This window comes from Lissotriton helveticus, chromosome 1_1 (genome assembly GCF_964261635.1).
Source record: "Lissotriton helveticus chromosome 1_1, aLisHel1.1, whole genome shotgun sequence".
NCBI lineage: Eukaryota > Metazoa > Chordata > Amphibia > Caudata > Salamandridae > Lissotriton > Lissotriton helveticus.
Window position 1 is genome coordinate 187,044,755 of NC_136057.1, and position 27,476 is coordinate 187,072,230.

Genomic DNA, 27,476 nt, shown 5'->3' on the forward strand with positions numbered 1-27,476 from the left:
AGGTGTTAGCAGATCTCAGCAGCCTTTTGGGAATGTACAGCTGAAATGCCTCAGTCAGAAACTTGGGTCCGACGCCATGCACTGCCTTGTAGACAATGCAGAGGGCCTTGAATTTGATTCGGCTCTCTACTCTGAGCCAATGAAGCTGGCGAATGGCAGGGGTAGTAGGCTGGCAGCGAAGAATGTCTAAGAGAATTCTAGCAGCCGCGTTTTGTATAGACTGTAGCTTAGACAGCACAAGTTTCTGGGTATTGAGAAAAAGGGCATTTCCGTAATCGATTTTGGAAAATACCAAGGTGGTAACTAGGGTCTTCCCAGCTGAGGTGGGGAGGTAAGGCAGCAATTTCTTAATCTTATTTAAAATAAAGAAAGCAGAGGAGACAACCTTGTTGACATGAAGGTTGAATGTCAGCTTGCTGTCGAAGATGACTCCCAAATTCCTCGCCTTTTCCACTGGGACAGGTGGAGAACCCAGCTGGTTGGGCCACCAGATGGAGGACCATTCTGGGGAGGAATTGCCAAAGGTCATAACCTCGGTTTTATCCGAGTTAAGCCTTAGGCAATTGGAGGACATCCACATACTAACAGCAAGCATAGCCTCCTGGAAATTGGCTGCCACCGCTGTGCCGTTCTTATGGATCGCCAGCACCAGTTGGGTGTCGTCTGCGTAAGATGTTAATCGCACCCCATGGGCCTTTATTACCCTCGCTAAGTCCGTTACGTAGATGTTAAATAACGTGGGACTTAGCGAGGAGCCCTGTGGTACTCCACATGGTAATGCAGAGACGGGAGAGTAGTAATTACCCAACTTGACTGTCTGGGTACGGTCGGCCAGGAAGGATGAAATAAGGTCTCTAGCCGAACCGTTTATCCCCAAAGCTGTGACACGGTCGACCAAAATAGCATGGTCGACCGTGTCAAATGCTGCGGACAGATCCAGAAGAATCAGGATGGCCGCACCTCCCTGGTCCATAATGGCTCTAATTTCATCTGAAGCTTTTATTAGAGCGGTCTCCGTTCCATGTCCTTTCCTAAAGCCAAACTGCGTTTCGTCTAAGAGTTGGTGAGTGTCGACGAACTCTGAGAGTTGTTTATTCATCAGAGCTTCGCAAATTTTGGCGGGAAAGGGGAGACAGGCAATGGGTCTGTAGCTGACCACGTCGGAGGGATCCAGGGAGGGCTTCTTCAAAAGAGGCTTAATCACTGCCTTCTTCCACGGGGCTGGATAACAGCCGGTTTGAAAGGCAGTGTTACAGATTTCCATAAGTGGGTGAGAAATCACCTCACTTAAATTAGCCATCACTGAAGGAGGACATGGATCCAAAGGAGATCCAGACTTGGTGATGGAGATGAGTCTGCTGATTTGGTCTTCTGTGATGGCGGCAAATGAGGAAAGGGGGGCATGGTTAATATGGGGTATTTCCTTACTGCTGACAGTGGATCTAGTCCCTGCATCCCCACCAAAAGATGCATAGATATATGCCACTTTAGTGATAAAGAAAGTGGACAACGCATTACAGAAAGACTGGGAGGGTTCAACTCCAAAACCCGACGGAGGAGTAGATAGGGAGGTGACCACTGAGAACAATTCTCTGGCCGAGTTACTGGCATTATCTATTTGGGTCGAGAAAAAAACCATTTTCTGAGCAATAATAGCCTTTTTATATATAGTTAAGGCATCTTTGTAGGATTGCTTAGCTATGGGGCAATAGGATTTCCTCCAGCGTCTTTCTAAATTCCTACAATGTTGTCGATGAAGTCTAAGCTCTTCTGTATACCACGCCGCCGATGGCAGTCTTCTGTTAGGTCGGATAGACTTTTCCGGGGCTACTTGATCAGCAGCATTCCTGATCCAATCTTGAAAATCGGAAGCAGAAGGGACAAGGTTGGATCCTATGGTCGGGGAGAATAATGTTAAGATATCTGCCATCTGAGGGATATCGGTATTCTTCCAGGCACGAATTCCTTCCCTGCTGGGTGGTCTGAAAAAGGGAGGGTTAACTGGCCTAGTGTCAATACCAAAGATAATAGCCCTGTGATCAGTCCAGGTAAGGGGTAAAATATCTAGTATAGTGATGAGAGAATTATTGGTGAACACACCATCTAATGTGTGTCCCGCCTGGTGAGTAGTTCCCTTTACCAATTGTTGAAGTCCTAGAGTTAGGAAGTCAGCAGTAAGTTGGAAGGTATCATGATTTCCCTGTTCTTCCAAAGGGAAGTTAAAATCTCCCAGTATCGTGTAGTCAGTGGAGCCTATGATATAGTCATTTAGCTCAGAGAGGGAACCAAGAAAGCAGTTCCGAGGTCCAGGGGGTCGGTATAACAGAATACCTTTGAAGGTTTGTTTACAATTAATGTTGATTGCAAAAGTTGCCGCTTCACATTTAGTGGATAGAAGGGGGTCAAGCGTAGTGTGGTACTGATTCTTGTAAATTATAGCGAGTCCCCCCCCTCTTCCTATTTGTCTGTCATGTCTCACAACGCTATAGCCATCAGGGGTAGCCTGACAGAAGTCTGGTCCCGAGCCCGCATCTCCCCAGGTTTCGGTGGCAAAGAGGAAGTCAAGATCGTGAGTAATGATAAACTCACTGATATCCAGACTGTGACATGGGAGGGAGCGCGTGTTGATGAGCGCTGCTCGACAGCCCCCAGAGGGAGTAATGGTCGTATTGGAGGGGGCATCAGGAACTAATAAATCAGACAGAAGTGGAGAGGGTAATTGATATTGGCATCCAGAACACGGAGCGGGATTAATACCCACAGCAGTCGAAGGAGGCAAGGAGATGCAATGGTGGCTAACATCTCCCGGATTAAGCAGTCTGAGTTGATTTGAGGAATAGCGCACTAAAGGGCCAGGGGTCATGGTCCTGGGCCGTGTCCGGCCACGGACGGGCGCAGACGGGCTTGGCTTAGGCACGGCTTCGGCGCGCGTCCGGCGCGCCCGCTGCGCCAGCCCGCTGCACCGTCTAATCATAGTGCTGGTTATATAGAGTGTGAGGAGGGCGGGAGGCCGGCGCGACTAGAGCGCAGCCCCAGCCACACCAAAGATGGCGCCCACCGACGCTTGCAGCCGGTTCAGTAAACGGCTGGGCGAGGCAGGGAACAGAGAGCAGTGGCGTGTGAAGGGGTGTCAGTGTGCCTCATTACATTCCCCTTTTAACTAAATGATTTACAGCCCCCAGCAGCAAAATAGTTACACAATTTAAAATGTTTTAAAATGAATTCAGGCAACGTGATAAAAGCAGCAAAGAAAATGCTCGGTCTCAGCTAGCTCGCAGCCCCAGCGCTCTCGACCAGGGAGAGCTCAGAAAGGCAGTGAAGCGAGTTCCAGGCCAAGCTAAGTAGCTAAGGAGGGCGGGAGGCCGGCGCGACTAGAGCGCAACCCCAGCCACACCAAAGATGGCGCCCACCGACGCTTGCAGCCGGTTCAGTAAACGGCTGGGCGAGGCAGGGAACAGAGAGCAGTGGCGTGTGAAGGGGTGTCAAACATTAGTTTTTATGCAAACATTAGAAGTTATGCAAACATTGCCACTCCAACCCCCACCACATGTACTCAATACGTTACAACGTCTCCTTAATGAGTTCACTTGGTATGGAAAGAAGCAGGCTTATTTGCCTCAGTCAGAGGTGGGCTGGGTGTTCCACACCTATTATGCTATTTTCAGGCAGCACAGCTGCGGTCCATGGTGGAATGGTCTAGAGCTAGCACTGAAGAACATTGGGGTTACACAGACCAGGCAGTGGCTGCAATCCATATATGGAAGGTGCTCTGGCTTCCGAAACACCATCGGCCAGTAGGGGTATATGTGTCACCAGTACTCTGAGCTACAATGGGAGTTTGGAACAAGGTGCAAGTTCAATGGAGATTGTCTACCTCCATTTCACCACAGACGCCTATTATAAGCAACCCTGATTTCCCCCGCGTTTGCATGGCTCCCTGTTTACACAATGGTAGGAAGCAAACTGCAAGAGGGAGGGTGACTTCTTTGATGTGGATGTTCTCATGGACTATACTCAAATCCAATCGGAGTATGGTCTCCTGCCCACAGCCTACTGGCAGTATACCACTATCCGGCACTGGGTTCCGTGCCCTAAGGCCTTCTCCCATGCCTGTAGGCCTTTTACGTCCTCTGAAAAATGGCTGCTCACCCACTCTTCTGACAAACACCTTCTCTCTGACATCTATGCATAAAGCGCTGTTTATATCGCCTGCACTGCGACGATGGGAAGAGGAGTGCGAGCACACATTCACCACTAAAGAGTGATATCCTCAACCGTGCCTGCCCCTCGGCCCGCAGCACCTCTAGCAAAGAAATTTTACTTAAAATTGCACACTATTGGTAATAAACAGCAGCCAGGTTTGCTCAATGGAAGTAGAGTAGTGACAATGCCTGTTTGCGACGCTGCTGTAAAACTGTTACTCTTACGCAACAGAAAGACATTTCTGGAAAGAGGTCCTGGTGGCAGTAGATGAAATATAGAATAACGATAATCCCAAGACTCCCGAGCTATATCCTACTGGGCCCTCGAAGCCCCTTGATATACCCCATAAAATCCACAAAAGGATGTGCCATCATATTGATGGTTGGCGCCGCCAAGCAACTACTGTTCTCTCAATGGGGCTCAGACAAAATCCCACCAAGACTTCATTGACTACATACACTGTGGGAACTAATGGGTATGGAGAAGCTACCAGCGGTCGGGACTAGTGCGCTACCATAGTTTGATAAGACATGGGGGCACTGTATACACTATCTTTCAGATGAATTCAAATAATTGACCTGCCCAACGTATCTGCATGTCCTTCACCATATGCCTGGCACACCCCGACCAGGAGCCTAGCTGACCCACTGGATAACTGGATACCAATCGTCCTCTCCTTCCCATCTCCTCATTTTGCGATTTTGTCGAACGCTCTCCGATGGATGTCACTCTCCTACATCAAACTTGCGGACTACCCTCTGACTCTTACCCTCTGGGTTTCTCTTTGATTGCCGGTCCTGTTATAGTTTGTTTATTATTCCCCACCAGGTTGTAGGTGGAAAGATTATTGTACCTTCTGCATAAATTCAATAAAAAAGATTTAAACCATAAATAATCCTGTGAGTCTCACAGGATTGATCATTGTCCAATACACACCATTCTGCCTGATTTCCTTTCTTATAACTTTGGGGTTGGTGAAGTCTGCGCTCCCCAGAGAGTTAGGTTTTCTAAATCTGGGCTAAATTGGCCTTTATATGTGCCAAATAACACCATGGTGTCCAATTCAGGCTAGAAACTGAATGCCACGGGAGGACACACACAAGTACCTACGCATTAAGACTAACACGGAGGCATCCATTGTAATATTGGTTACATCCTTCTCAGCTTAGTAGCTCCCTAGTAGCAATAGGATTTGTTAAAGGCTTAATTTATAAAAGATTTCCACAGTTCAAATTTAGCAGTTGGAATCACATTCTGGATATGTCCTGAACAATCTGTACAAATAATGGAAAATTGTAAGGGTTTATTGACACAGTATCTCACAGGACGAGGGTACCACGAGGCTGGGGGCATATTAACTCTATAAGTCTCAGTAAATATCAGTACATGTAGCAAACTCCTTTGAAATATTTTATTCACAGGAGATTTTGAGCCTGTAGATCCTGCCACTAGACATTTCACAACATTCAGATCTACTGAAATTCCTGCAAATTATGAACCATATGCAACATTAGAAATCCCTGTACATTTCCAAGACCATCAAGCATGGTTAAAGGGTGAGTAAGTACACATAGTGAAACTTATTTGAATTGGTCAGTGGGTCCACTGCAAATACAAAAAGCAGCCGCTATTGTCCACATTAGTCAATAAACAAAATAGTGGTCACCCACTTATAATGCAGACCATGTAACAAGCCAAGTAAAAGGTCCAGTCATTATGGGAGGTTACAAATGCAGACAAAGGCGGTAACAAGGAGGGACTAACAAGCCTATTTAAGAATCAGAAGCCAGCATTTACGAAGGACAATGACACAAGCCAGTGCCAAATATGAGCGGAGATTGGGCGGGGCTTCCAGTGCATACTCCAAAACGGCATGTCTCACAGAACGAGCAGCGCATGCGCGCTGCCTCTAGGCTCAAACTAAAAAAGCATGTCTCCATCACTGCAAGTACTTCAGAGGAACAGAACTTTGGGAGCAGAATTTCTGGAGAGTGCAGCAGAATCAACTGTACTTCACCAGACTCTTAAAAGGTGTCTGGACAAAACTCCAATTGAATAATACATTTAGTTACAAACACCGGATGGACACGTAAACTCTCCATCCAGGGTTTATAATGCAGAAAACCAGACAGATGGGGATATATTACGCTCCATAAAAAACATCTTCTGGTCCCATTTATCAGATGCCTATGACTTGTCCCAGCTGAGATTGATTGGCCTCCAGCCTTTGTAAGGATTGCAACTTGCGGGGAGGAGGTAATAAACAGAAACATTTTTCTACTTAGTGTCTGAGAATCTCAGGGCACAATATGAATGAGGCGGCTTTAAAAAACAAGCATTGGAAATGCAATAGGTCTTGCATTAGAAAAGTTGGAGCTATTGGCTTTGTAAATGACACATTTTTTTTATGTGTTGGTCTTGAAAATAGCTAAATTAATAGCTTTGTCATTTACATTGCCAATACTTATAACTTTCGCAAATGTGACACCTATAGCATTTGTAATGCAACATGTTTTGTATGTACGTGACTTAGATGCATTCATATTACAAATACAAATGGCTTTTCATTTTTTTAAGTAATTAATACCTATATAAAAGTTCTTGTAATTTATAATAGCAATAGCTTAAACTATTGTAAATAACTTTTGTGAAGAATATGTTCAGTGTATTTTATTGTGACGAAAATCCAAGAACAGAGGTGAAATATTAACTTATTTTTGTGACATTTGTAATAAAGCTTGAAACATTGAGAGAACATATTTGAACCAGTTGTTGAATGGTTGCACAGAGTGATGCTGTGAGGGTAATAGAGTGAGGGTGGATAGAGTGGTCGATAGATTGATAGAGTGAGGGTCGATAGATTGATAGAGGGAGGGTCAATAGATTGGTCGATAGATTGATAGAGTGAGGGTCGATAGATTGATAGAGTGAGGGTCGATAGATTGATAGAGTGAGGGTCGGTAGAGAGTGAGGGTCGATAGATTGGTCGATAGATTGATAGAGTGAGGGTCGATAGATTGAAAGAGTGAGGGTCGATAGATTGTTAGAGTGAGGGTCGATAGATTGATAGAGTGAGGGTCGATAGATTGATAGAGTGAGGGTCGATAGATTGATAGAGTGAGGGTTGATAGATTGATAGAGTGAGGGTCGATAGATTGATAGAGTGAGGGTCGATAGATTGATAGAGTGAGGGTCGGTAGAGAGTGAGGGTCGATAGATTGGTCGATAGATTGATAGAGTGAGGGTCGATAGATTGAAAGAGTGAGGGTCGATAGATTGTTAGAGTGAGGGTCGATAGATTGATAGAGTGAGGGTCGATAGATTGATAGAGTGAGGGTCGATAGATTGATAGAGTGAGGGTTGATAGATTGATAGTGAGGGTCGATAGATTGATAGAGTGAGGGTCGATAGATTGATAGAGTGAGGGTCGATCGATAGAGAGAGTGAGGGTCGATCGATAGAGAGAGTGAGGGTCGGTCGATAGAGAGAGTGAGGGTCGGTCGATAGAGAGAGTGAGGGGCGATCGAGAGTGTGAGGGGCGATAGAGAGTGTGAGGGGCGATAGAGAGTGTGAGGGGCGATAGAGAGTGTGAGGGGCGATAGAGAGTGTGAGGGGCGATAGAGAGTGTGAGGGGCGATAGAGAGAGTGAGGGGCGATAGAGAGAGTGAGGGGCGATAGAGAGAGTGAGGGGCGATAGAGAGAGTGAGGGGCGATAGAGAGAGTGAGGGCGATAGAGAGAGTGAGGGCGATAGAGAGAGTGAGGGCGATAGAGAGAGTGAGGGCGATAGACAGTGTGGGTTTGTTTGTGTGGTTGTGTGTGTGGGGGGGTTGTGTGTGGGGGGGTTGTGTGTGGGGGGTTGTGCCTGGGGGGGTTGTGCGTGGGGGGTTGTGTATGTGTGGGGTGTGTGTGGGGGGTGTGGGGTGGGGGTGTGTGTGGTGTGTGTCTGTGGGGGGGTTGTGTGTGCGGGTTATGTATGTGTGGGGTGTGTGTGGGGTGTGGGGGGGGTGGGGTGTGGGGGGATGGGGGGGTGTGTGTGTGGTGTGTCTGTGGGGGGGTTGTGTGTGTGGAGTTGTGTGTGTAGGAGGGGTTGTGTGTGTGGGGGGAGGGTTGTTTGTGGGGGGGGTTGGATTATCATTTAACTTGCAACCGAGCAGCTTCTGTTCACAAGCTTGAAAGCAGCAGTTACATACATCGGGAGCTGCAGCATGCCTATGGCTTGCCAGTGCATGTTGCAAGTGAAACTAAGCATAATGTGTCCCGTCGCACCTTCTTGTTTCAGAATACAGCAGTGCACGATGTAATAATTAATGCTGCTGTCTGAAAAATCATCCATCTAACATAGAATGTGTGACAATAGATAGGTATAAAAAACTTTCATAAATAGATTATTGATTTGAACAAAAGATACAAACTGTAAGTTATATGTTAGAACTACACAGCACTGTAATAAGACCGCTGGAGAGTCTCCTTGCCTGCTGTGTACATGGTTACAACCTGCAGTCCAAAGATCAGGGAAGTGGAGGAGCAAAAACGAGAGAGAAGGAATGGAAGAAGGAATGGCAGATGGAGCTCAAGTGGTAGAATGAGTTACAGAGGAGACAGCGAGAGGAGAGAGATGAAAGGGGAGAGAGTCAAATAAGGGGATATAAATAGAAAGAGAAAGGGGGAGGAGAGAGAATATAGGGGGAAAAAAGAGAGAAAGAGGAGAGAGAATGAAGGAGAGCGAGAGAAAGAGAGATAGAAAAAGAGAGGGGGCAAAGCTAAAACAATGCCAACATTTTTTTTCAGGGACATCATATGTAGGAAATAAAGAACCCAAACGCACACATTTGGGAACCCCGAATATTCCTAAATACTGCCATGTAAAATGCATCTCTGCATGTCAGCGCCTACTGACGGATCACGCGCCTGTAAAAGCTCACAGAGGGGGTGAATAGGCGCCACAGAGAGAAATTAAACAAAAGGACGCAAACAGATAACCCAGGCTTTTGATAGAGGGGGGCAAAGCTAAAACAATGCGCCTATTGCCTGTCTTTGTGAGATGCGCCGTCTGTTGTTCCTGTCTGTGAGATGCGCCCCCTGTTCCTGTCTGTGTGAGATGCGCCCCCTGTTCCTGTCTATGTGAGAACGAAGTGGGCATCTCCAAGTTTGCACACTGAAAGTGTTCAGAACTGAAGCGCTTTGCAATTTCTAGCTCTAAAGGTGGGGAAGGAGGGCACAGTGAGGTTTTGCGAGCTGTGGGGATGCCACAACTCCTAATCAGAAAAATACATTTTTGTATGCACATGAGGTGCCACTGGAGATTAGAGAACAGTGAGGGAGGTTTAAAAAGGGAGCAAAAGAAGGTCCAACTATTGGTACTCACTGCTCCGATCTCTTGGCCCTACTCTCGGTTTGAGAAGGAAAGGGCTTTTACAGGTTATATTGTAAGAAAACAATTGCTAGGTTCCATTTTTCCTGTTAGCACCACCTAAAACAAAATCGAAAGTGGTGCGAAAATGTGGTGCAATGGCCAGAGCTGCCGACCTGGCAGCTTGGGAACGAGGCTCGACGTCAGTTCAACATAGCAGCTGAAATCAGTGGCTAATTTGCTTGTATGAGAAGCTCTTTGACTCAACCCATAATCGAAATGTCTGCCTGTTGTCTGTTCCACTCATCTGCAGCAAGCCAGCGTTGTTTTAGGGGCCAAAGCAGAGGAGTCTCGTATGCAACTACGAGACTAGATGGCTTGAATTGACAGTTCCCGCCTTGCTGGTGTTCATGCAGTGGGGAGGAGGGGAGGAGGGGAGGTGGGGAGGAGCAGTTTAAAAGATATACCACGATACTCCGAGAAAAAAAAACACCCAAGCCACATGAAGGACGCCGCGTAGATGGGGGAGGGAGGGGAAACAAATGAGGAAGCGTAATATATGTGAATGATTAAAAAAACAAGTTGATTGAGCCGCGGCAACGCAACTCGTGGCTACCATTATTCAGTATGTAACCGGATTTCTTTATTTAAGATAGAGCCTGCCTTGCGGTCGTCGGTGTAGCGGGAGGGGAGGGCGGAACTGAGTGTACTTTAACGATGTGATGCGATGCTTCCGGTAAAAAAAAAACAAGCGGTGACACCAACTAAGGAGAAAGTAAGCAACATATTTCTGTCCTTCATCTTTTTTAAACTGTGTTGAAAAACTGCAGCTTATAGTCACTGAAGGGCAGGGGTTAGTAGAAGCACTTTTCACTTGAAAAACATATCATAGGGTAATGCAATCGGGCATTCTTTCCTAGAAATACATATGAACAAAAATTTCAGCATGGAAACGTTGAGAAGACGTGGGCTAACGGATAGAGCTGCCGACCTTTGAATGGGGGGGGGGGTCGCATTCGAGTCGTGGCTTTATCTCAACGTCCCGCAATTCTAAACAAATCAGTTAATCTCTATGCCTAAAACAAGGGGGCAGGGAGAGAACAGACGAGTGGAGGGAGGGAAGGGGTGTGCGGTGAGAGAAAGGGGAGAGCGGATAACTCAGAGGTAAGGGACAGAGAGAAGTAGAGAACGGAAAAAATATATAAAGGGGAGAAAGAAAGGAGTGAGACATATAGTGAAGAGAGTGAGGCGGGGGAAAGGAGGAAACACGGGGAATCGAGAGGGAAAGAAGAGATGGCAAGGCAGAGGGAAGGGGAGAGAAAGAGGTGAAGTAAGATGGATAGGGAGAGACAAAAGGAAGACAGACTGCAACAAACAAGACGGAGGGCATTAATGTGGGGAGGGGGAAGGAGAAGTGCGACACGGCCGCAGCAGGGGGCGGAGCGGGGAGAGCGGCGAGGAGGGAGAGACACGGCCGAGTGTGAAGCAGCAGGGGCCTTTGAAGTGAAGCTAAGCTTCACTTCAAAGGAGTGGGAGGAGTGCTGCTGGGGAACAGATGGCGATTTGATGATGTGCACGCGCATTTTAGGTCAATGCGCTTGCGCATTAACCTAAAAGCGCACGGGCACAGCATCAAATCGCCAGTCTAGGCAAACCTTGGGTAAACCTTGTTTAAGCGCCTATAGTCTCGCTCAATGCGCATGCGCATTGAGAGGCGAGACCTAAAAAAGACCCTGCTTTATATAGAAACCAAGCAGGTGGGATAAAGACTATGCATCACATGTGATTCCTCTACAGAGTGAACTAGAGGTTCAAGTTCAATACCCATTAAAGCCATAGGTGCAGAGAAGAAGCATGATTTGAACACAATCCTACATCAATCACAGTATCAGAATGTAATAGTGCCATGCCACTCAACCAAAAACATTTAAAGTACTTATTGGACTCATAAATTTATTTAAGAAAACTATAACATTACTTCAGATATTGAAAATGGGTTGTTTAGTAAAAATATAGTGCTTGGATCACACTATCTAACCACAATTCGACAAATTCCATACGTGTTACCCATGAATGAATGTAAGAGTATGATCTATTCAGACGACTCTGCACAGCCTGCAACTGTCAGTATAATATCACGCAACAATGTCTCAATGGGAGTCAACGAAGAAGGTACAGATTATAACAGTAAATTAATTACATAAAGAACACGTAATCACACTTTCTGATATTCAAAAGTTCATATCTTATTAATATTATTGCTCAAATACTTATTATGCACATGACTGATGGCAACATTAATGAATTTGTAAAGGATGTGTTTAAAGTGCAAAAGTGAACACATAGTGCTCGTGAGAGAAGTGATTAAATGGTGCAGGTAAAACACATAAAGAATCAATAAAAACCAGCATATAGATTGGAAGTTATTAAATGCAGAGCTTGTGTATGAGTATTGATCCCATAAACAATAAAGGAATCCTAGGATAATTAGTAATTCCAATCAGGTTGGTAAAAGTCGACGGAGTTTCGACCTTCGTAATTCGAGGTCTTCTTCAGGACAAAGAACCACAAATACGATTGCCGCCTAGTAGAAGAAGGAAATTCAGGGAGAAAAGGAAGGAATTTACCACAGGATATGATTCTTTCATACATTTTTTAGACTAATTTGCATAGTATTTTCAATACATGTTTTGGGGAAAAGATACCTTAAAGCAACACAAGGCACCTGAAAATAAAGAAGGAAAGAGGGGGGTTGAGTAAGCAGAACCTAGTTATTTTAGGAATTTAACCATTATAAAAAGGACAATGTACTTACGAGGCAGGGACTTTTAAGTGTCAGGACCCTCCAAGGCTTGGTTGGTGCCACTTTTACCAGTTTAGCGTGATTAGATCCATGATGGGTCTCAATGTCAAATCCATAATAATTACTGGATTCCGGGGCTGTGGAGGAAGCAACCTGTGTCACTACTGTAGGGAAAAACAACATGGGGAACATTGTATGTTTCAAGAGGCTGAAGCTTCTTACACATTAGAACAAAACACAGTTTTGGCTCTCAGATGTGTCAGATTCGCAGTAAATTACAATGTACATCCATCAAGTAGAGTTAATCTGTAAGGTTAATATATATAATGAGATAAAAATATAATATAACGGGTGCGAGTCCCCATTTAATCCGTATTTCCAGAATATACAAGTCATTGGTGACTAGCATGCCTGACCCCCTTCCAGAGCTACGGGAAACATGGAAATTGGACTTGGGGAAGCTTGATGACTATGACTTTGTGAAGTCAAGAATGTCCTGGAGGTCACTGGCCAATTCATCCCGCTTTAGGTTCATCCAATATAATTACTTTCTCAGAACATACTTTCACTCAGGGACATAGGAAGGGCCCTCACCTCCAACCGCTTACTCTGTGCCATAACTTTCTGCACGTGATGTGAAAATGCCCAGTGATCATACAGTACCAGAAGACACATAATTTATTGGGGAGGGTGCTGGCATACCCAGTCAACTTCAACCCTAAGAGTAACCATGCTTGCATAATTGGGCGCTGTTGGGAGCTCAATGTGGCCACAATCGCTGCAAGCAGTAGGGCTCCTGGTGGCCAAAAAGGACAATGCACGTGTAGGAAGCTGGCTCTGTATATACTATACGAAAATGAGGTATAGAGAGTACAGAGTCCAGTGGAACCCTAAAGGTAGGCAGAGCTAAAAGTAGATAGCATTTTACTTTCTATTTGTGGTAGTGTGGGCGAGCAGTAAGGCTGTATGAGAGGGTAGTGTTAGGCATTTGTTGCACACACTCAATCAGCAAATGATGGCACACACTCAAAGTCTGAACTCAGACCAATTTTGTTTGTATAAAAAAAGTGTTACGTTCTTTTAATTTCTAGAACCAAGCCAAACCTAGCACAGGTAAGTCATTGCAAATGCTTTGCAAGATATTATGCAGTGTTTACAAGTGAATGCAAGTTCAAATGCAGTTGTCTGAAATACAGGGAAGTCATGGTATTGAAATTACTGTACAGATTACCTTTTTGTTACTTTTTAGATTACTGTTTAAGTTACTTTTTATATATGCCGAGATATCACACCAGGACATTTCCTAGAGAAAAGGTAAGTAAAATCAGTTTTACACAATTGTAATTTTTCAGGTTTCCATACAAATCAACTCAACGCTTTGAACATTTATCAGAGAAAAGCAGTCAATAAATCCCTATGGAGAGAAATGAAGTTATTGGTTACCAGGTAAGTACTCTTTGCAGTTGAGTTTCTGGTGTTAGTTCCAGGGTTCCCCCAGGCTCAAGGATGCACTCTCAAAAGACCCTCAGCATCACTAGGGCGGCCGAGTGCAGGGTGCTGAGGACCAATGTTATCCAAGGATGGGTAGGGGGCCTCCGGTTGGTGGCTGCTAACGAGCAGGCCACAGGGTGTGGGAGCAAATCTCCCGGTGTTAGGCTCAGGGCAAATGGGGATCCATTTTAGCACACAAAGTGCACCTGCAGTAGCACGGGGGGCTGGGTGCAGGGTGCTATTTGGGCATAAGGTGCCCGGTTGTTTTCAATGGGGATTTAGGATTTTGGTTTTTAGCCGCAGGCTCGGTCCAGGAACACTGCTCGGAAAAAACCAACAGCTGGGCAGAAAGTTGGAGGGCTCGGGACGTAGGTACACCTTGGGTTCTCTTCTCCAAGGCGCAGGGCGGCTGGATGCAGGGGTGTCTTTTGAGGTCTAATTTCACCTTACCGGGCCACTCGAGGCTGGGGAGGTCTCCGTGCAGAGGCACTGGGGGAGCTCGCTGGGACGGGTGGGCCACTCGGACTCAGGCTGTAGGTGACAGGTGCAGTGGTGGTTCGAGCCATCAGGTTTCTTTGGCCTCAGCAGACTCAGGGTCTGCCTTGGGAGTTTCTTTTGAACCGAGCTACTGTTCACAGGAGATCCGTTCTTAGTTGAAGGCAGTCAGTCCTCCCAGTGTTCTGGAGGTCGCTGGCTGCAGGACAAGGAAACTTTTGGCGCAGGATTTCTGGAAACTGCAAACAGGCCGGAAGGGCAGGGGTAAAGTGAGTTGTTATCTGCAGTCTCCTCTGCTGAGCGTCTTATTTGGTCTTTCTTCTTAGGTTGCGGGAATCTGCCTTCTTGTTTCAAGGCTGCCACCTCAATACTGTATTTAGGGGGCTTTTTAGGGGTCTCGAGGTCAGTAGCCAATGGGCTACTGACCTTACGGTGACCACACCCTCGGTGTGCTTACCCCACATGGGGGGAGTGCGCACAATCCCTAATCCTGATTGGGGGAGTGTCAGTCATCTGCAAGATGGCAGGCACTAAAGAGTGGGCTTCACCTCGCCTCCAACATCTGAGGGGTGGGGTTGGTAGAGGTGGGCCCCCCTTCTGGGCTGGCTAATTTTTTCCACCTGTCTTCCAGCAGAAAAGGAGGGGAGACTGGAAGGGGGCTTGCCCCTGGTAGCAGGAGAGGCTGGGGTTCGCTTTACAAAGGCTTCAAGGCATTTGAAGCTACCCTGCCACAGATGGCTCTTCCTGGCCCGGGGAGGTGTGAACCTCTGCCCAGGAAAGGCTTTGTTTCTGGGCTCAGGGAGCGAAGGGGTCCCCCCCAGGGGTCCAGAAACATGTCTCTTGGTGGTAGGCTGGTGTGTACCAGCCAGGGAACCCACCAGAGGCTGGTCGTTTTTCAGGGGGTATCTCTAAGATGCCCTCTGAGTGCATTTTTCACTAAATCCCACACCGGCATCAGTGTTGGTTTAATGTGCTGAGAAGTTTGTAGTAAAGCCATTATGGTGCTGTGGAGTTCATAATGACAAACTCCCAGCACCATATACTCTTAATTGCCCTCCTGTATTTACAATGTCTAGGAATTGGTCTGGACATTGTAGGAGTACAAGGCTTGTGCACCTGTACCCTCACCACTGGTATAGTGCACCCAGCTAGAGGGGTGGCTGACCTATGCCAGGGAAGTGGATTGTGGGCATGGCACACAGGGATGTATGCCATGTCGACTCTACACTTTGTTCTGCACCAAACCACACAACCTGCAATGGCACTGTGTGTGTGTAAAGGTACAGGGCCTCTAGGGGTGGCACAATAAGTGCTTCTGCCCTTAGAGACCTTCCCTGGCCACAGTGCCCTTGGTACCCATGGTACCTTTTACAAGGGTCTGACATGTGGCCAGAGAGGTGCCAATTGGTGGTACAATGTACAGGTTTGGGAAAGAACACAGGCCCTGGGAACCTGATTGGCATGGACCCAGGGCACATCAAAGTGCATCAGAAGTCTGGCAAAATGTGGGGGAGGTAACTTCAACAGAAACCTAGGTTCCTACACTGGGCACAATCACTGTTAGTAGGTCTACTGGTGGCCAAAAGGTAATGTATGCCTCGGGAGAAGTAAGAAAGATGCTACCTTGGGAGGGTGGACAAGAGGCGTGAATTATTGCTTCAAAGCCGAAACATTATTTATAAGTCAAGCGGCTGCCCAAATAAACATATGATCTGCCACTCCCATGGTAGGTGCAGTCCTATAACATATATGGTCAACGTGCAGGGCTTTCTATACATGTGCACAGATTTTCTATTGGTCACAAAAAACCAGGCAGCGTGCACAGATTTTCAGAGTATAGTATACAGCAGCGTAGTATACACATATTTCTCAGAGAGCAGTTAACTGTAGTACACACTCATTTCTACTAATGTAGTAAAAAGCTGTTTAGCACACAATGATTTCTCATAAAGCATTAAAAAGCAGGCAGCGCATATTTCTCATAATGTAGTAAACTGCACAGATTTCTCATGTGCAGTAAGATGCAGTGCAGTGTGTACAGGGGGAAGAGGTGTGGCTCCGCGGCCAGGGCAACTGATGCTGGAATCTGGGGCTCACAGTTCGATCCCCAGCACCGGAGGTAGCAGGTCAGCCCAGCACCATGTGACTCTGGGCAATAGCTTGCTTAATCTTCCCACCGGCCCCCAGCACCGGGATGCCTTCGGGTAGCCGTTCGTGCTTTTCAAATACTGGATTTACATTTACAGATATCTCACAGTGTAGTAGGATGCAGTGCAGTGTGCAGATTCCCCATAGTGCAGTATGATGCAGTGTAGTGTGCACAAATTCCTCACAGTGCAGTAAGAAGTAAGAAGCCCTTCAAAGACCGCGTGGATAACAATGCACATGACAGCACAGAGCTCTTCCGCATCGTTAAAGAACTCTCCAACCCCAGCGCCAACACCAACGACATCCCGCCCTCACAGGAACTCTGCGACTCCCTGGCCATCTTCTTCCACCGCAAGATCGCTGACATCCACGACTGCTTCCACACCACGACCGACCCAACCTCGCCAGACTTCACCCCTACTCTGAACACCAACAGCGACAACCGCCTGACCTCCTGGTCAAGCGTCAGCGACGACGAGAAGCGCAAGGTCATGAACTCCATCCACTCAGGTTCTTCAATAGACCCGTGCCCACACCACATATTCAACAAGGCCGACGCAGCCATCGCACCCCAACTACGGAAGGTCATCAACATCTCCTTCGAAACAGCGACATTCCCGCAAAGCTGGAAGCACGCCGAAATCAACGCCCTCCTCAAAAAGCCCAAGGCAGACCCCAACAACCTCAAGAACTTAAGGCCCATCTCCCTGCTCCCGTTCCCGGCGAAGGTCATCGAGAAAATCGTCAACATACAACTGACCCGCCACCTCGAATACAACAAAAACATCCTGGACCCGTCCCAATCCGGATTCAGACGAAACCACAACACCGAAACAGCCCTCATCGCCACCACAGACGACATCAGGCGCCAACTAGACAACGGCGAGACATCAGCCCTCATCCTCCTGGACCTATCCTGGGCCTATCGGCCGCCTTCGACGCGGTCTGCCATCGCACTCTAAAAAGACGCCTCCAAGAAGCCGGTATCCAAGAGAAGGCCCTCAACTGGACCACATCCTTCCTCTCTGGCAGATCCCAGAGTGTCCGCCTCCCACCTTTCCGATCCGAAGCCACCAACATCATCCGCGGTGTCCCCCAGGGTTCCTCCCTCAGCCCGACGCTGTTTAACATCTAAATGGCCCTCTCGCACAAGTGGGCCGCCACCACAACATCAACAACATCACCTACGCTCAACCTCTCCTTCACCAAGGACCCACACACTGCCAAAACCAACATCCACTACGGAATGAAGGCCATCACCGACTGGATGAGGAGCAGTCGTCTGAAATTGAACTCGGACAAGACGGAGGTCCTCATCCTCAGACCCAACCCCGCTGCCTGGGCCGACTCAAACTCCTCACTCACGCACATAAAGCTCTCCACAACGCCGGACCAGCCTACCTCTACAGCAGACTCAGCTTCCACACCTGCACCCGCCAGCCTCGCCCTCGCCGCTGTCCCCCGCATCCAACAAACAACCTCCAGCGGTAGATCCTTCTCCTACCTCGCCGCCAGGAACTGGAACACCTTACCTACCTACCTACGGCAGACCGTAGACCTACTCGCCTTCAGTAGACTCCTCAAGACCTGGCTCTTCACGCAGTAGCGCAGCTCCCCCACCCTCTTAGCGCCTTGAGACCCTCACGGGTAAGTAGTGCGCTTTACAAATTTCTGATTGATTGATTGATCCTCGGGACACACCATAACATGTTATTCCTTGAAACTGTTAGCCGGTGACAGTAGTTGCCGGCATTTGTGGATTCCGGTAGTGGACGTGAATGAAACACACGTTTGAATAAATCTACCGTACAACTTCTATTCGGCTTTTCGTCTTCACTATACCAACACATATGAAAGTGCGGACAATCTCCTACCTGAGCAGAAAACTGTGCAGATATTTCCAGGTTGTCTCCTCCTCCTCCTGGGGCTGAGGTGGGGTAGATTTGGGGTCCAAAGATGAAGATAACTGCACTGGCAAACAAGGAATCCTTCCTCCTCTGCCTCAGGCTGAACACACCAGTAGAGGCCGGAAGTTATGTGATCATCCGCTGCTGATGCTGTCTCTGCTACCGCTGACCCGGAAGTGGAAATCTTTCCCATTCCACGCTCTGAGTACTTGTCGAGAAGTGATCGCACAGGGGTCCCCCGCACATGCGCAGACTGGCCCAGTCACTGGAGGTTGTAAACGAGTCTTTCTTCGGGTCTCCTTAACGAGGCAGAAACTCGCAGGAAATTTAAAAGGTAACAAGACTTTGTCACCAGGAGTTCTGTTATTTCACCAGATGTCTACATCCTGCATTTCATGTCAGAGAGACAGGACTTTCACCAGATGTCTACATCCTGCATTTCATGTCAGAGAGACAGGACTGAAGGGAGGTCTGGTGGTTATGCAGACAATATGCCCCCAGAAGGTAAAGAGGTAGAATGCTCACGAATAGAGAAAGAAGAAACATACAAATTAATGATTATAATAACATCTATTATGTATAAAGTAAAGTCCACGTTTGTAAAGCGCACAATCACCCGTAAGGGTTTCTAGGCGCTGGGGGGCGTCGGGAAGATTAAGCGAGCTATTACCCAGAGTCACATGGTGCTGGGCTAACCTGCCGCCGGAGCCGGGGATCGAACCGTGGTCCCCAGATTTCAGCGTCAGTCGCCCTGGCCGCGGCGCCACACCTATCTGGACTACAGGATTCAGGTCCAGCATCCGAAGGGAGATAGAACATTCCCAGAAGAAATCAATGCTCTCCTCCCTCACTGCTTTCCTCTCCTTGTATTGCTACTCACTCCCTCCCTGGACTGCCATTGACTCCCCGTACTGCCTCAGGCTCTGACTCATTGCACTGTTACTCCATGCACTGCCTCACAGTCACCCTCTGCACTGCCACTCTCCCACTGCCTCTCACTCACGGACTGTTCTGCCTCTCATCCACTCCCTACAGTACCATCGACTCACTGCACTGTGATTCGCTCCCTTCCTGCTCTCTCTCTCTCTCCCTTCCTGTCACTCACTCCCTTTATGTACAGTCACTCTATCCCTTCCTGGCCACTCTCTAATTTCCATTCTGCATGATCACTCACTCCCTTCCTGCACTACCGCTCACTCCCTCCCTGCGCTACCGCTCACTCCCTCCCTGCTGCACGGTCGCTCTCTCCTTTATTTCACTGTCGCTCTTTAGTAGCAGGAGAGAGGGAAAATGGGGCGTGTCCTGAGCTTTTTTTGGGGTCCAGGTTAAAAAAAATATAAATATGCTCCTAGTCTTGTTTCTCATGCCAGTTTTAGAAAATAATAGCGAAATATTGTGCCTTTCGGAGTATGTAAATCACGTCTTTATTAAAGGTGTTAATTAAAACTGTATCTTATGTTACAATTAAGAAAGAAAAATTAGTTCAAATAAGAATATATATTCAAACATGGTGTGTATATTCATAGTGTCATATATGTGTATGTAATGTATCACATCCGCTGTCAAAGCCAGGACAGAAGTGCCTGTCTATAGACACAAGTATAACTTATGTAAGTAAGCAAGGCATGCCGTGCGAATGCTTCATACATACCAATAAAAAAAATAACTTAAAAGGCAAAAAATCGTAGGAAAGATTTGGAAAGCAGAATCTTCTGTTTTTCGATGAGTGTATTGAAGAACTACTATCAGACTTGCCCTTCTTGTTGATGTGAGATGTGAGGGCAGAGTAGAGTCTGAAGTAAAGCTCAGCAGATAAATGGCAGGAGCAATAATGAGTATTAACCTTTATTATATTTATTGCAAAAAACAGCCAACAAAACCACACTATTGTAAAAACAGCAAATCCTGTCATTCCCCGAGATTGGAACAAGAACCCAGTTGAGTACCTTCCTTACACTCAAGAGCTAAAGTTGATGTGTATCCCATTGACACGTTCGCTGTGTGCCTTCACAATGTTAGGCTTTCTCTCGTTGCTGCTTTGTGCTCCACATTTATCAGAGGTTTTGTTTGCAGTTTACCTCAGCATCGTCATTCCCTCCCTTGTGAGGCCCTTGTGGTCTATTAAGGCTGCAAGGAATAGCCTGATTCATGAGCTGAGTGCTCGCTTTGAGGGGATGCACAACACTTCTGCCAGTTGAATAAGAGATGTTCCACAACATGTCTGTGTCCTCCATCTTGACCATTCTTTCCCAGTGTGCCTTCCAGCATTATAGTGAGGCTGATAGGCATACTGACATTGTGCATGCTTAGGGGCCTACAGTCAAGGGTTAACCGTTGGTTAGCAATCAATCAATCAATCAATCATATCATTTGTAAAGCGCACTACCCACCCGTGAGGGTCTCAAGGCGCTGGGGTGGGTAATGCTGCTACTGCTTGAAAAGCCAGGTCTTGAGGAGTTTTCTGAAGGTCAGCAGGTCTTGGGTCTGCCGTAGGTGGATGGGGAGGGTGTTCCAGGTCTTGGCGGCGAGCTGGGAGAACGATCTGCCACCTGAGGTCGCTCTTCGGAAGCGGGGGACTGTAGCGAGGGTGAGCAAAGACCAAAGTGATGGAAAGAATGCTTGAAATAATCTGAGCCACTGGCGATTGATTGCTTGTGTCACAAGCCAGGCTCTTTTTTTCACCCACCATGTCACTTCATCACTCCAGACCAGCTATATGCAGGTTGTCATTGCTTCTGCTCAAAAAGTGAGCCTAAGCTGCCACGACAGGTCCCCTCCAAACCGAAACGTAAGCAACTCCCGAACACTCTCGGCCTCATCAGTAAGGTACAGCTCGAGTCCTGTTGAACAGTGTGCAAAGAACCCACTTCTGGACATACCTGTAGCGATTGCATGGCCGACAGGGCGCGTACCTTACCATTTACGAAGGTCCCGCTGTTTCCCTGTTAGATCCGATAGGAGGGTATCAGTCATGAAAACTACGACTACCAGCAGGCCTAGGGGCAGAAACCATGTGGCGTAAGGAGGAACTCATTTAAGCCCCTCCTTTCCGCTGATATGGTGCTTGTCAATTGTTCTAGTTTCCTCAAGGGATGGCGGATGGTGTTCCCCGCCGGAGATCAGCTTGAAGACTACAAGCCTTGTTGTTCGGGACTTCGTCGTGGGATTGTGTGGATTACTAGCATCAGGTACTGTTGCGGTAGGAGCGCGGGATCGCCTCCTCCGCGTCTTGACTCTACTCCTGTGGGTGCTTTCCGGAGAAGCCGCGGTGCAGTGTTGAAAACGCTTGCACTCGCGTTTGATTTATTGCGCATAGCGGGTGAAAACGTGGTGGCTCTGAACGCGTCTGAGAACCAAGACGCGTTCCGAGTTTATTTCGTTTCTTGTGTAATTCAGGAACGAGACTTCAAGTGACTATTGGAAAACTCAGAGTAGGAGATAAGTCTGTAGCCTCGGCATACAAGTATCGTGTTGTGCAGTAACAACGTCAAATTGTGGACCTCATTTATTCTTGTGTTTGACTTTGAAATCACATTTGGAAACCTCCTGTTTCTGTTGCCGGACAAAGAGACATATCGTGTCATTGCTGTTTGAGCAATCCAAGGAACTTTGAAATGGAGAAAAACTATCCTTGTTTAAAATACCTTCTTTTGAGAGAAAAGGGAAGGAATCGCCCTGTTTTGCTGTGTCTCTTCTGGTAAGGTGCCGCAATGAATTCCTGTATATACTAGTTACCCTTCAGGAAAGAACAGTTGATATATATTGTGCTTTATCTCTCCTATCTGCAGAGTGGGAACCCTTCCTGTGCAAAGTAGGTCTGTATGACCAGACCTTGAGGGAATCACAGAGATCACAGCTCTTTTATTATTTTGTCCACTTCCCTTTTCCCCGGGGCGCGAGTTCACGCAGAGGTTTATATCTTCCTTTGTTGGGAATCACGCTTGGGAGGAATTGGGAGGCATTTCCTCTGACATCGTCTCCACTGGTCACAAGGTTAAGGTTAGTGGCAATTATTATCCTTGAGCTGCTGCCGATCCCGACAATACCCATCACACTTAGGTCTCATCAGTGAGGTACGGCTCAAGTCCTGTGGAACAGTGAGCAAGGAACCCACATCTGCGCATTCCCATCACACTTAGGTCTTATCGGTGAGGTAAAGCTTGAGTCCTGTGGAACAGTGAGCAAGGAACCCACATCTGCGCATTCCCATCACACTTAGGTCTTATCGGTGAGGTAAAGCTCGAGTCCTGTGGAACAGTGAGCAAGGAACCCACATCTGGGCATACACATCACTCTCAGGGCTCATCAGTGAGGTGTAGCTCGAGTCCTGTGGAACAATGAGTAAAGAAGACCCACATCTGGACATACCCATCACACTTAAGTCTCATCAGTGAGGTGTAGCTCGAGTCCTGTGGAACAGTGAGCAAGGAACCCACTTTTGGGCATACCCATCACACGTTGGTCTCAAAGGTAAGAAATAGCTTTAGTACTGTGGAACAGCGAGCAAGGAACTCATATCTGGGCATATCCATCACACTTAGGGTGTTACACAGACGAAAACGCAAGGGTTATCAATGGAATGATTGTAAAAGTCTCAGCTACTGACATTCCCTCCATTACATTTTAGTATCTATGCCACTTAGAGACCACTCCTAAGGATATCAGACTTGGTCCTGCTCCCATTGTAACAGTTCAGTCCAAATAGCCAGCCCAGGTCCCCTCTAGACAGGGACATAACTAACCCCAAGCCTTGTTTATCCTAGTAAGATCTCCTCAGTGAAGTATTGTGGCACAACAAGCAAGAAGCCCTTGTCTTGATACAGCTAACATACTAAGGGCATTGCACTGAGGAATAAGACAAAGGCAACCAGTCAAATGCTTGCAAAAGCCTCAGCTGCTAGTAATCATTTGGGGCAATGCTTATAACCTCACACTATTGATACACATAAATAACAGAACTTAACAGCAGAACTTCATAAAAACATGTAGCCACACACATTCCAAAGAAGCCATCATTCCCTTAACTGTTTTATTACAACTTCCTGCAAACTCTATGAAGTGGGAGTAGTTTAATGTTGAGAAATAGCAGTTTATCCCAAACATATCCCACATGACCTTTTAAGAGATGGTCATGAGTTTCCTTCCCCTGGCTGAGGTATCTGTCCCGGGGAACTCGAGTGATGGCCCTACAGAATACATCGGCAGTAGGGCGCCGCTGTCGAGGTATGAGTAAGACGTGCCCAAGCATTCTACAATCCTCACTGGCCGATGTGTCCACTGGCCTGTCAGGGATTGAAATGCTGCAACATATATTTATCACGCGAAAACTCCTGTCTGCCACTCGCTCTGATAGAAGCACCAGGCACGGACCTCAGGCACTCCCATAGAACTTGCGAATTCCCACGCAAGGTTGGTGGATGAAGCTGTGAAATTTATTAAATAAACAGTCCACAAAAATGTAAACAGGGATAATGCCTGCCATGACGCGTTTCACTCGACACAGCGAGCCTGGTCACATGATGCGTCTCCTTTCCAGGAACTCATTTAAAAACCACAAATGTGCACAATTGCCTGGAAAAACAAGCTCACTCTGTACTGGGCTTGGGATTTCTCCAGATGGTTGACCTATTATACACAAATCCCACAGTCCCGGAGCGACTGGGGCCATACATCTGTAACGCCATGCCAATACGCAGGGGCACCAGGCATGGGTGCCTGTTATCACCCCTCCTGTTCGCGCTCGCAATCCGACCCCTGGCAGCGGCACTGCGGGCGATGTTGGGAGGTGGACTACCCCTGGGAGATGCGATACACCAGGTGTCGTTGTACGCGAATGACCTGCTGGTCTTCGTGAGGGCTGTAGAAAATATACCAGCTTAGCTGACACACACATTGTGCGACTTCGCCGCCCGAGTAAATGCTAACAAGTCCTGTCTTTATGCATTCGGGGGAGAAACCCAAGACCCAAGTTACATTCTGGATGGTACAAGGGTGCAGTGGAAGGCTGATACCTTCTGCTATCTAGGAATCCAGATATATCGTCAGCCGACAGACCTTTTCGACAGTAATCTGGGACGAGCCTGGAGAGCCATCAAGTCACAAGTGCACTTCTGGAAAACGCTTCCACCAACAGTCACTGGCAGAGTACCACTATCCAAGATGGTGATCCTTCCCTGTCTCATGTACTACTTTGCTAACCTGCCACTATATGTTTCGGCGCCCTTCTTTACCACACTCACTAAACTGCTTAGCTCTGGGGAAACGCATGCCAAAGGATAGCGTTAGCAAAGTTGGACCTGCCTACTGATCAGTGGGGCCTTGCGGCGCCTTGTTTTGAGCACTACTATTTGGCTGCACAATTGCAGTGGATAGCCCGCTGGTTCGCAGACAGAGGCCGTGAAGACACTGCGACCACACTCCCTCCCCTTTCTCTGGACTATATCACCAAACTTTTTCACCCAGCCACTAAAGCCCCAATGCCGATACCACTCCTCCTGGCGGTGGCATGTAAGTGCTACCGTTGCCGTCTGTACCTCACTAGAGCACTAATCCCCTACGCACCGGCCATAAAACTAGAGGGTTGCCCTAGCGGGTCTGGGGTGCTTACACCTCTTGAACTTACAGAATGGCATGAAAGCATCATACAGACCCTGGGAGACTTGTACCGGGATGGCACACTCATTCCATTTGAGTCCCTGGTTGAGGAGGTGGGGCTGCCACCGGGGCAATTCCTGAGACACTGCTCACTGATTACGACACTAACCTCTAGATGGGTTGACATGAACGCGGAGCCGAGCCAACACCTCACCATACAGTACCTACACATTATGGGGCGTGGCAGGCACTTGATTTGCTGGTTTGTGGCATCCCTCCGTACACACGCAGCGATGAGTCTGGATCCACTCCGCCGCAAATGGGAAGCAGATCTGAAGCATTTACTGGAGGACAGGGAATGGGAAAAGATAATAAAGAGCCCAATACGCATACCCAGAAACATGAGGTTCTGACAAATTCAACTGTTCTTAGTCCACAGAGCATACCTTACACCCAAGAAGATTAATAGATACTTCCACTGCACGGATGCAGTGTGTCCTCGCTGCACAGAGTCGGGGGCTGGACTGGTACACATGCCGTGGAGCTGTCACAAACTATATACCTATTGGCGGGCAGTTAGTGAGACACTACACACATGTACAGGCCACGACATACCCTTTGAATGGCCTGTTTACTTGTTACAAGTGTGAAAAAAAGGACCCCCTGAACAGTAAATTGTTCAATTCCTAGGACAGGGAAAATCAATTCAAGTAAAAAAGAACACCTAGGCAATCAGTCAATGGAAACAAGTAAATAAGGGAAGGTTCAGGAAACACAATAAATATAATAAAACATTCATTTTAATGACATCAGTTAAACAAACTTTGCTCAAAAGTTGTATCAATAATGCAAATTGTGACACATTACATACAATTATACACATGAAATTAATTACATTAAAAAGATATTAAAAAAGAAAATCAATACAAATAGTGGCATAAATCAATGCGCGTTTCGGCGTACTCAACGCCTTCTTCAGGGTTAGCCACACAATTACCTGTAACTAATAACAAATATATATTCAACAATACCTCTTTATCATGTATTTTATACATCCATTAACAGTTTTCTTGGGTGTTATTATTCTTACCTAGAGCAGCAAACACTTTTTTAAATAAAGCATCTTTTCTTAAAAGAAGGAGGGAAAACCTAATCTGGAATCCATAGAACTCACTTAATAATAAATCAAGTTTCCATTATACAGTAAATTCTGTTGTCTTGGTGCTCATATCATATCCACAACTCTATCATGATATTTAGACGTAAACATAACTACTAAGGACTGATATATCGCTCAAACGTCAACTGACTTCGGTTCTATGTGTTGTAACATTCAAGCACAATATTGGAAAATTGAAAGGGTTTGAAGTTCATAATCGATCTCTCAGTGCCTATCTGTAAAGGAGATCTCACTATCGGTCAAGATAAGGACATTCTAGAATATGAACAAGGCATCTAGGTATTGATGTTACGTAGGTAAATGGACTTACATTCAGTTATTTAATAGGCGTAATCCTTTAAAATCATAAAGGTGATGATCATGTAACTGAAGTTTAGTGGTAGATCCGCTCCTTAAATGGGAGAGTAAAAAAATCATAATATGTATGATGTTCATGATATGAAAAATTTCTAGTCTGTTAGACTCCTATTTTTGTCCTAGGGCAATATTTTAGGACTGGTTCATTAAAAATGTCTGTGTAGAAGTCCTGACTCGTTTTAAGGACCGCATCCAAAACCGACAACCACGATAAAGGCAGTCTATTTTGTAGAGACTAAATCGGAAAAAGGAAACAATAATGATTTATCCTTCTTAAATTAAGTTTGGCAATGTCACATACCGAGTACAGAATAGTCTGGATATTACCTGGACAGATATTAAAAGCCGAATACGAGAGGACGATATTCCCACAGTACGGCTAGTACGATGAAATCGGTAACCATGATACAGGTAATCTGTATTGTCGAAACTAGAAAAGACAACAGGAATATAATGTGGACATATCCTTCTTAAAATAGGCAATGTTGCATATAGATAACCAAATAGTCCGGATGTTACCTGGGCAAATGATGGGAGCCGAAAACAAGAGGACAATATTTCCAAAGTACGGCTAATTACAGCAAAATGGCATGGTGGCGTGGTAACGATGAATTGATCTAAGGTAACAAAGCAAAAAAACGTGAAAGGGTGAGCGGACCAGCAGAAATGGTTTATTAGAACTGTCTGATCCTTATCTGATGGAACATTTACCTCGCGTAGTTTCTATGTTCGTCACGATGCGGGGCAGAAGATGGCCGCCGGGGTGTTACGTCATGTGGGAGGAGATATCACTTCCTTCCTGTTTTCATGACTCTTAAATAGTTGCCGACAAGGTCGCGTATGTGATGACGTACCGGCACACGTAATATTTTAAAGATAAAAATCTTAAAAATATAAAAATCTAGAAAAATATAATTGGGGCTATTTGCATATATTGTTCATTTATC

General features: G+C 46.7%; 2 protein-coding genes across 4 annotated transcripts in view; one reads left to right on the forward strand and one right to left on the reverse strand.

The window, feature by feature from the left end:
• Positions 1 to 18,530, reverse strand: part of LOC144783036 (uncharacterized) — a 78,738-nt gene extending 60,208 nt beyond the window's left edge. Inside the window, exons 1-2 of one of the 2 annotated variants that reach the window (XM_078662240.1) lie at positions 18,366 to 18,530; positions 12,370 to 12,521 (exon numbers count right to left, since the gene is read on the reverse strand). The gene's annotated coding sequence lies outside the window, so the exon portion shown is untranslated. The remainder of the gene's footprint in view (positions 1 to 12,369; positions 12,522 to 18,365) is intronic. The other variant, XM_078662276.1, reaches the window with a different exon arrangement.
• A 76-nt stretch (positions 18,531 to 18,606) lies between these two features.
• The window catches only part of LOC144783182 (uncharacterized), a 273,155-nt gene continuing 264,285 nt past the window's right edge, over positions 18,607 to 27,476 (forward strand). For both annotated transcript variants that reach the window (XM_078662328.1, XM_078662349.1), the window contains exon 1: positions 18,607 to 18,732. The gene's annotated coding sequence lies outside the window, so the exon portion shown is untranslated. The remainder of the gene's footprint in view (positions 18,733 to 27,476) is intronic.